Source organism: Mastomys coucha, unplaced genomic scaffold (assembly GCF_008632895.1).
Source record: "Mastomys coucha isolate ucsf_1 unplaced genomic scaffold, UCSF_Mcou_1 pScaffold6, whole genome shotgun sequence".
In the NCBI taxonomy this organism is placed as follows: Eukaryota; Metazoa; Chordata; class Mammalia; order Rodentia; family Muridae; genus Mastomys; species Mastomys coucha.
The window spans coordinates 130,099,486-130,110,510 of NW_022196912.1; the positions used below are offsets into that span (position 1 = coordinate 130,099,486).

General features: G+C 44.7%; 1 non-coding gene across 1 annotated transcript; it reads right to left on the reverse strand.

Annotated features, from left to right (window-relative positions):
* Nucleotides 1-10,024: 10,024 nt before the first annotated feature.
* Nucleotides 10,025-10,143, reverse strand: LOC116081377. Its single transcript, XR_004114865.1, has one exon. It is a non-coding gene; the product is annotated as a 5S ribosomal RNA (ribosomal RNA).
* Between the last annotated feature and the right edge of the window lie 882 nt (nucleotides 10,144-11,025).

Genomic DNA, 11,025 nt, shown 5'->3' on the forward strand with positions numbered 1-11,025 from the left:
GGTGGCTGAGAAGGTTCTATCCTCAGGAGCCCCAGGACCCTGGCAAGTCAAGTCACCTCTCTAGGACTCACGCTCATCAGCAGAAGGGCTGGTTCATCCTCTAATTTTGCTTCTTTCTTTAATCATCAATGACTTTAGGGATCCAGCTCCACATTTTTTTTCTTGGGCATGCTTGTCACCCCTAAAGGATATGTGGAAACATCCAGAAGCATGACTCCCTAGGTCTGATTCTAGTAGGGAAAGAGCCAATACATGGGCTTTGACACTAATATAGAACCAGTGCCTCTCTTCAAGGGCTGGGACAAATGGAGCTAATGTAAGCCCTGCCTTGGAGCTAGAAAAGTCTGAGCCTACACCCGACATTCAAGGTATCCTTGCTGATGGAAGTAGCCACTGTGAGCTGCTGGCCCCTGAGTTCCTTCATAGGCAACACTTCCCCATTGACCTGCTGCCTTTGGTCCTCTGGGTATAGACTCCAGAAACTGCAAGATGAGCTAATTGTATGTTGATTCTTAGCAAAGTCTAAAGCATTTCATGGACTCAGAAAGTGGACATTAGTTTGGGTGTAGATGGTTTGGTTCAGATTGGTTTGGCTTGGTTACAATATGCAGCATTTTGGGAATCCAGAATGATTGAGGATCAAAGTAGGCAAAGACATCACAAGGAAAGAAAGTTACAAAGAAAACCCTCTCATGAGTATAAAAGCAAAACTTGTCAACAGCACACTAGCAGAATGAACGCAGCAATGTAGAGTAAGAATTGTAATCAGGACCAAGAAGGATTTATTCAGGATCAGGAGATCAGGTGATCAAATCAACAGAGTAAAAACAAAACTTACAGAGTTACCTTAATACACATGGAAAAAAATTTCAACATCTTTTTCATGAAAAAAATATGGAACAACAGCCAGGTATGTTGGTGCACAGATGTGGTACCAGCACCCAGAAGGCTGAGATGAGAGGGTTGCTGCAACTTCAGGACCAGCCTGGTTTATTTAGCATGTCTCTGGGCTACATAGTGAAACCCTATCTTAAGCAAACAAACAAAAACATCTCAACAATACTAACGGGGGGGGGGGAATACTCTCTGCCTCCCTTACATACTGAAAGACCTATGAAAAGCCTCAAGTTGACTTAATAATGAAGATTGCATTCCCCATCTTTCTTTAAAAAGACCTGGGTACCTATGTCACCTGTCAATTCAATCAAGTTTGTATCTGGCAACTAACAGGAAATAAATGGAAAAGAAAACACAAAACAATTTCAATCTGAAGATGGTAAGAACTCACATACAGAAGAGTCTGTACGTGAGCTAGCGCATGAGCCCAAGAGAACAGGGTATGAGATCCATACACATAAATCAATGATGTCTGTATACGCTTGCAAAGAGAACTCCAAAGACAAAGCAATTACATTCACAACAGCATCAAGAGGAATAAAATACTTAGAAATCGAGAACTTGGACTCTGAAAATCTAAACAGAGATTTGTGGCATGTCCAGAGACTTGGAGACCACACCTTGGAGGCAACACTTTCTGAGCAGGGCTATGGTTTCAGTGTACCCCAGGCTCAAATTCTGGGGGATAGTGGGTAGTAATGGATAAGATGGTTCTTTCTAGAAGGTGTGTGAAGTAGAAATTTCTGATTTCTTTGGAGACTCAGTTGTGCCATGCAGTGTTTTTCTGGAAACTCTCTTATGAGAAGATGTTTTGCTGAAGCAGACATGTCAGAGGACATTTTGCTGAGTCAGACACTTGAAAGGATGCATGTTTGGAGAGAGAATAAGTAAAATCCAACAGACAGAGAACGGCACTCTTGAATTATTTTGCCTTGCAATGCTTTGCTGGTCTTTTGCTGATCTTCACTTGTCATGTCTTCAATGAAATAAATGTGCCAAAGAACTTCTTGTGTTATTCCAGCTGTTTCTTGCCACTTCCACAGACGCATGCCAATTCAGTGGAGCTTGGCAGCTTCTTCTGGATCAAACCACTATTACTGATTCATGTGTGGTGTTTTAGACTGGACTGTTAATATCCTGACAATGAAGATTGGAATCACCCCCAAAGAACTACTTCTAAACAGGTCCACATGCCCCTTGTCCTATTAACCATCTTTCTCCCCAGCCTTTGGTCAGTGGGCTAGGAGGGAGGTTAGAGCATTTAAGAACAATTATTAAAGTAAGTTTTGAAAAAATCTAAGTCTACACTCATGTGAGATAGCAAGGATCCAAAACAGCCAAAGGGGTTGGTATGGGGTTTGGGTCATGTGGAGCCTAAAGTCAGGGGCAGGGAGGCTCTGCCACTCCAGTAACACTCATATCCACATCCCAATGTTTTCACCCTGTGACCTCCTGTATCTGTCTGTATGCTCGTGTGTCCTCTCACAACCTTTTAGAATAAAGACCCCAGGCATTAGATCAGAGGTCATCCTAATGGACCCATATTACCTTCATTATATCTGCAAAGACCATGTTTCTAAATAACACATTAAGAGGTTTCAGGGGGGTCAAGCATAGCTTTCAGGGAACATGAAACACTAGCAGGCCACAGGAACTTGGCCTGACAGAGATCATTTAGGGTTAGATAAATATCTTAGCATTTAAGGGCTCCTATAGCATTTCCAGAGGACCCAACTTCAGTTCCCAGTACCAACAATGCCTGTAACTCCAGCTCAAGAAGATCCTAAACTCTCTTCTGGTCTCTATGACCACTTGCACAGAAACACACACCTACACATAAACCTTTTTTTAAAAAAGAGAAAGAATGGATGAATGAAAGAAAAGGAGAGAGAGAAATAGAGATGCCTTCTTAGGCTGAGAAAGCAAGGATGACAATAAGAGTGACTTGGGTGTAGAGTGGGGCCATTGCACTCAAACAGAGCCTCAGGGGGTTATCTGTCCTACCAGGCTGACCCAGATCCCCTTGAGGAGTGTGCTGGCTTGCAGGCACAGAGTCCTGACCATCCATGTCTTGTTTGCTGTTCTCATCAACTTACATTCAACTTTGAGTCTTTTTGTTTGCTCCAAAGCTTTGTTTACATAAATATTGAGTATTCCGCATCCATCTTTAAAAAGCTCTGTTGCAAGGACTTAGAGCACACATGCACACACACACACACACACACACACACACACACACACACACACACACCACAATTAGACTGGCTGTTCAAATGAATAGAGCTATGCTCCATATCGATAGACTGGCTGAGTCAGCATGAACTGATCCTCCCCCTGAGCTGACCCTTGCCACTGCCAACCACTGCTTTCATGTGGAGCTACCCATCTCCCGCTCCTCTCATGTCTGGCACCTGGCATATCTTCATGTTTCCCCAGCACAGGACAGGCACCTTTCTGATGGTTGCTCATAGTGTCTGTGAAAGAAAACTCAGCTCATAAACTCAAAATGATATGCCATGAATGCCCTGCCTAAACCCACACAGTGTTTTCCTAATGACTCCCTAGGCCTGCCACATATGATGAAGGACTTCTGTCTTCTTCTAGAGAATGGATTCCTCTGGGACTCAAGACAAGTCTCACTCTGTCCTTGAGCACCCATGAGCCTATGTGCTCCATAAGGGGGCTATAAGATGGGCCTTCCCACCTTTCTTTCCCAAGGCTTCAAATCAAGATAGTACTGAGTCAGGCACTGAGAGCAACTGTGAGCTTGCCCCTCCTGAAGCTGCCAGGAGACTCAGAACCAGGGTGAAGAAATGAAAGTGACTGTGAGGATGAGGCATATCGCCCCAACATCGCTGTCCACCCACATGGCCTCATACAGAAGGGCCTGTGAGTGAAAATGACATAAAGGACAGAGCAGCAGCAAGGCCAGAGGAGACACACGCCCAGGCTTGACTCCAGGGCTGGAACAATAGGGGTGTCAACAGCAAGAGGTCTGAGAAGGTCATTCCACATCTCTCAGGAAAAGAGCAATGTGAATTTCTAAGCAGCGACATCTGGAAGATCAAAACTATCGCACTTCAATCACCAGGAAGCTCTCTGCTTGTTACATGCAATCATACTTAGTTATTAATAGACACAGGCTCGACACCAGCATTCTGCATGCTCATCCTGAGGTGCGCAAGGGACTCTGCTGGCATTTAGTTAGTCATTTTCATCAGCGTCTTCCACGGATTGACCGATCCGACCCCAAAACCTCACGCTGTCACTCATCGTAAGTGAATTTATCAACATGTACGTAATCAGAATACACAGGAGAGTCTGAGCTGCTTGCATATGGAATTACTCCTCTCTCCATGCTTCAAAAAAATTCAATTTTGCATAATAAATAATGATAAGGGCCAGTTGACAATTATCTAGATGGGAATATTACATGGAAATGATTGGAATTTCAATGGGCTGGGGATCTGTCTGGAGGCTCTCTAGTAATCAGCCTCCGGGCCGACTCCCTCCATTGTCAGGCACACAAAGCTCCCACCCTCCTGATGCAGGCTGCAATCCGCACCCTGCAAATTGGCACATACCGTATTAGTAATTTCCTCCTGTGACATGGGCTTAGATGCACAGTCAGGCGAATATGAAAATTAATTAGGCTATTATTTTAATGCAGAAGAACAGAAGCTTATCTGGAAAAAAAATCCATGCTCACACAAACAGACATTCTCCTCACACCAATATATATGCACACAAACACACATGCTCATGCAAGCATACACACACTCCTCATACACAGGCATTCTCCACATAAATACACTCATATAAACACATGCTCATACAAACTCACAAACACTTCTTACACACACTACTCACACAACCACACATATACACAAACACACATGCTTATACAAACACACACACTCCTCATACACACATGCTCATACAAACACAAATGCTTACATAAATGAACACACTCCTCACATCAACACACTCACACAAACACACACACTCTTTACACCAACACACTCACACAAACACACATGCTCACAGAAACAACACACTCTTCTCATAAACACACATGCTCACACACCACCAAACAAGTCATGTGTAGCCAGATATGCCTTCCCCAGAGGGCCCTGACACTTACAATAGGCCTTTTCCAAGGCACAGTGTTTTTCTCAGTTTCTGAATAATCACCTGAAAGAAAGAAATGAGGACAAAGCTCATTCTTGATTTTTTCCAAGAGCACAGTCTTGATTGCAAGGTTTGCTGGGGTATTGTGACTTTCACTAATTACATTTCGTGCTGGATTTTCTAGCCTGATCATTATGTCCATGAAAGAATGCTGGGACACAACACATGTCCCTGCTACTTTCTACCCTGTCAAGATGTAAAGCCACATGGGAGAGGAGCACCTGCGTCCAAGGTGCTCATTGTGACCAGGCCTCACCTCATGGCCCTCTGACACAGGCCCTCCTGTAGCATCAACAGTTATTTTAAAGAGTTGGTGATCAGAGGGGTTATTAATAACAAAGCAAGTGAAGTTGGGCTTGGTGACAAAGGCCTGTACTCCTAATACTCAGGAGACCCACGGCAGGAGGACAGCAAGTTGAAGGCTAACCTGGGCTATGCAGCAAGATCCTGTCTCAATAGCAACAAAAAGAATAAATACAGGTAGACGAGATTGCTCAGTGAGCAGGGACATTTGCCATGAAACCTGATAACCAGTTTTAGATCCCTAAGAACCCCACATGGTGGAAAGAGAAAAATCAACTCCAGCTAGTTGTCCTCTGACCACCACATGTATGCTCTAATGAATGTACCCACACATATACACACACATACACATGTAAAATAAATAATTTTTAAAAACCACCAAGTAGGAAGAGCAGACATTCAAACAAAAACACCCATAAATTTGCTGGCATGAGTGCGCTGCCTCCACAGACTTCTTGGCCAGTGTGTGGCTCCCAGGAGTCACACTCTAGACTTACATCACACAGGTTCTGCAAGACTTCCCAAGGCCATGTTCTTCACTGGCGCCTGTCCTCCTACTGTTGTAGGTGAGGACATTAGGAGTCTAAATGTCTTCAGCTTATGATTGACAGATTGTCTGGCTTCACCCCCCTCCATCCCCCCAGTATGTCCTGTCTCCTTTACCTTCCTAGCTCAGGGTACCAGTCAGGGTTTGGCAAGACACCAGAAAGGTACAGGGACAGCAGAACAAAATGAATGGCCATCTTAGTCACGAAGGGGAACTGGGGAATAGTGCAGCGATGAACATCCCAACTGGCTTGATAGAAACTCTTTCTAAGAGAGGAAGAAAGCACCTGCCCTCTGCCTTCACTCAACAGAGAGAAGCCCACAGTGTGACTTTAAAGACTGAGTGAAGTGTAAGAGGAGCACATAGTATGACTTCAAAGACTGAGTGAAGTGTGAGCCCAGAGGATGTAGACAGGCAAGGACATTGAGAAAGCAAACTGAGGACACAGCCAGGTGTGACACAGTCATCAAGGCCCCAGCACTTGAGACAATAGGCCTAGTTCTGAAAAGGTCTAGATCTTACTTGGAATACCCTCTAGAGAGCCATGAGAACTGGGACTCTGTCAAGCTCCCTTCCTAGGAAAGTATCATCTAGACTTTCAAAGAGCACGGGTGCCTAAAATAGCACTGGGCACACATTTGTGAGAAGAGGGGAGCTCAAGATGCTGCATCAGTGGGCAGCCAACCATCTTGGCAGCCTTCACCACAAACTATGGAGGCCTTGATGTCACTTCACCCTCTGTATGTCAGGGAGATACCCCATTCTTTGCCCCTGCTCTTGTCACTCAAGCTACAAGCTTAACATACATGAGCCAGCCTGTGGCGCCTCCTGCAGAAGTCAGGTGGCAGCTCCAGTAGAGAATGGTGCTAAAATGAGGGCTCTCAGAGTACAGTAACCACTAGGTCCGTGAAGCTGGCTTTACAGTAGCCTATAGTGGGACCATCCTATCTCCCTCTTCCCCTGATGGTTTTTAACCCCACTGTTTATAAGAACCAGTACACAGGAGTTACAACTGCCACCTCCTTTTCTTCTGTGTTTATCTATCATCACCTACCTCATGTTTGTGCACCTGGGAGAGGGCTGATGGGAAGCAGGTCATAGCCTGGTCTACAAGGTTTCTGGTACCTCTATTCCATTTTGCTCTGTTCATGTGCCCTGCCAGCCACTTCATCCAGCTTCTGCCTGTTGCGAACTCTACACTTTTACCTGTCTTATACTCTAATGTGCAAAGGGACTAAGTGGTCCGATTAATGTCCTCATCACTGCTGAGAGGCTATGGCTAAGAGTCTTGCAGCAGAAGGCATGTCTTCTATGCATGGAAACCATATCCACACAGCCACGGATACATAGGGGCCATAGACCACATGGCTCCCAGGGACAGCAGAATGCCTCAGGGCTAAAGGGCACTGGGCTCTGGGGTATCCTGAAAACTTGATTTGCTTTCTTCTTCTTGGCATTTCCTCTCTGGTCCTATGTTGGTGGATGCCAGGGACGGAGGGCCTCCCTCCAGCAGGACAACCTGTGTATCACTGTGCTGAATCCCACTTCTACCCCATACCTTCAAGCTCTCTGCTTGCTGCTCTTTCATCTGTACATCTTTCAAGGTAGCTTCTGGCTCCTTAGATGACAGTCTGTGGATACTTGCAGAAGGACTTGGCTCCTCTATCTGACATCATTTCTTTTACTTGAGGCATCCAGAACCTCCAGGCCGACTCCAGAGCCAGACAGCCAGTTTGTCCTGGCTTGGAACAGTGCCCAGATGTCTCAGCTTCCCTAATCGGAACACATGAGCAAGTTTTGAACACTGAATTAAATCCTACACTTCAAGTTCTGTTGTAAAAAGGCAATGGTTTAGAAAGCTTATCTACTAACAAATGCCAGGAGGTATGTTTGAAATAAAGAGGCTTCTCTACAAATGATCTGCTGAGACATAGACAGGAGATACATTACCAGAAGCAAAGAGAGAGGAATGAGAGGCAGAGAGACTGAGAGGAAATGAGAAAAAGAAGAGTTAGAGATAGCAAAAAATAAAAGCAGATAAAGAAAGGGAGACATACAGACAGAAAGGCAGAGATATAAAGAGATAAGGAGAGAAATCGACAAAGAAGAGGAAAGAGAGAAACAAACACAAACACACACACATGGGAGGGCAGGGAGAGATGGAGAGAAACTCAGAGACAGAGTCACAGAATTAAAGGCATAGAGACAGACTGGGGAATATTGGAAAGGAAAGAAAGACTAAAACCAAAGAGGCAGTTGGCAGTCCCAGCATCTACTAAATGGAGGCTAGCCCTGGAGACCTCACTGGGAGAACAAGACCACATGGTAAAAGCAAGGCAGAGCATAAGCAGGTCAAACAAACCCAAGCCAACAGGACACTTCAGAACAGAAGAGGTGGTTCAGCCTGTTCACAATGTCATTGTCACAAAAGACAGAATACAACATCTTGGGATCTAATCTACAAGAAGGACAATGGGAAGCCATGAAGGTTGTACACAGGGATCCCATCTTCAAGTTTGCAAAGAGCCACAAAGGAAACAATCAAGCTACCTGCAGCACTTGGTGTGTGTTGCCTTGTCACTATGCTAAAACTCTACTTCCACCAGGTTACAGAGAAAGTTGTCCTCGGGAGAGACCAACCAAGGTGTTCAGAACTGTACTTGCTTGCATCTCATTCTTAGATTATCCAATAAAGAGAGTACCCCATGTATCCCTATTTTGACCTGCACACCTTTAATCCCACTAATCAAGAGACAGAGACAGGCAGACCTCTGTGACTTCAAGGTCAGCCCGGTCTATATACTGAGTTCCAGATCCTCCAGGTTTAAACTATGACACCCAGCTCCCTGCCCCCCGAAGTGTACACCCACAAAGGGAAACATGCATTCTCACTCACATCACACACATGTACACACTCAACAGCACATCAGAGAAAGAATGACTGAAACAACTAAGCTATGGGAGCTGAAGGGTGTGGCCTTGTCAAGGATGGCTCTGCTGCTGTGTATTGTAATATTAAACTTTATACCCAAAGGTCTAGGCCTAGGAGTGACCTTTACATGTATAAGCTTTTGTTGTGCAAACCTTGTTTGTTTGTTTGTTTTTATAAATTTAAAAACATTGTCAAAATAAAATTGGCTACAGCAAGTTACTAGGGGGATTAGAGGTAGGTGGGTTTGGTGTGACCTGGCTGGTTGGATGAGAGGAGAAGAAGAACAAGGAAGAGAGAGGAAGCCACCATGAGGGGAAATATATGATAAGTGCATGGCCAGGAGAAACATCAAGTATCTGGAGTATACTGCTGGGGAGGTAGCAGGGTCAGCAGTTAGAAGAGTAGATTAGAGGTCCCCTACTAACTGTCAAAGCCAAATAACATAAACATAGTCTGAGTCTCATTTATATGTAAGCTAGTAGGGAGAAGCTTGAACGGTGTTACTCATTTTGGTGCCCAATGTGGGGTGCCACCTGTAGGCTTATATTTTTCAAATCCTATTTTAATACATGTACTTAAATACTTTAACCTCCCTTCTAGCCCACTACCCACCAGAGGTGGTGGAAAGGAAAGGTTAATAGGTCAAAGGAGGATGTGGACCTATTTAGAAATAGTTCTTTGGAGCAAGTCCAATCTGTGTTGTCAGGATATCAGCAGCTCTGTTCACATGAACCAGCAGCAGTAGCTTGATCCACTTGCAAACACCAATTTTTAGCATTGATTCAGAAGAAACTGTAAGGTTCTGTCAGTTGGCCTTAGTCCTCAGAATTGGCAAGAAGTCACCTGTTGCTTATAGTTTTTTTTTTTAATGTGTGTGTGTGTGTGTGTGTGTGTCCATGTGTTTCTGTGTATGTGCAACTGTGCCGCTCCATACATGTGGATGGAGGTCAAAGAACAACTTTTTTTCTAAAGATTTATTTTATTTATATGAGTACACTATAGTTGTCTTCAGACATACACCAGAAGACTGTGTCAGATCTCATTACAGATGGTTGTGAGCTACCCCGTGGTTTCTGGGAATTGAACTCAGGACCTCTGGAAGAGCAGTCAGTGCTCTTAACTGCTGAGCCATCTCTCCAGCCCCCCCTTTTTTTAGCCTACAGCACCCAGTATTCCCAGGCGGTCTCCCACCCAAGTACTAACCAGGCCCAACCCTGCTTAGCTTCCAAGATCAGACGAGATCGGGCACATTCAGGGTGGTATAGCTGTAGATGCTTATAGTTTTAAGAAACCACAACTGCTCCTTCCCAGGAGCTCAGCCTGTATGCTGGCCATTCCCGGTGTAGCTTTGAGATTGGCTGCTACTGGTCTCAATTCCAATTTGCCCATTCCTCCTGTCTAGCTTTGCCAAGATGCCACCAAGTGCCTTGACTGCTCTCTTTCTCCTCCTGCCCACCTTAGTCCTAGTTCAGGGGATAGAAAATACTAGACAGTTTAATATTTTAAAATTTGCCAGATAATTGATAGACATAAAATCTATTGCCAAAAACTTATCAGCTATCCTATATCAACAATCAAAGGCCGCCACCGGTTCTGGTTGCCCTAAGACCTTACATGGTTGTCATGTCTTCTCATTCCAAAACCTGGTCTGAAGAGCCTCCTCCCTCTTTCATCCCTTCTCTTCCTCCTGGGACCCAAAAGTCCCACCTTTCCCCCTTTGCTTTTGGCTCTTGCCTTCTTTATTGGCACAATCAAAAACCAATTAAAAAATTAACACCTCCCTCTACAGCCACCAGAAAACCACCAGAAATTCTTTGGTGCATTTCTATTTATGAAGTCATGATGAACAATGCCAAGCAAAGAGTAGTAAGGTGTACCAATACCACACAGCATCATCCACTCTCTGTTGGGTTATATTTATACCCTTTCCAAATATGATGAGTTTACTCAAGTGTGTCTGCCCTAGCAAAACATCACATGCCTCCACTCTGCCTCCAGAAAATCATTACGTGTCTGTTCTCAGCAAAACATCCTCCCACGTATCTGCTTTAGCAAAAACATCCTCTTGTGGTGGCGCACACCTTTACTCTCAGCACTTGGGAGGCAGAGGCAGGCAGATTTCTGAGTTCAAGGCCAGCCTGGTCTACAGAGTGAG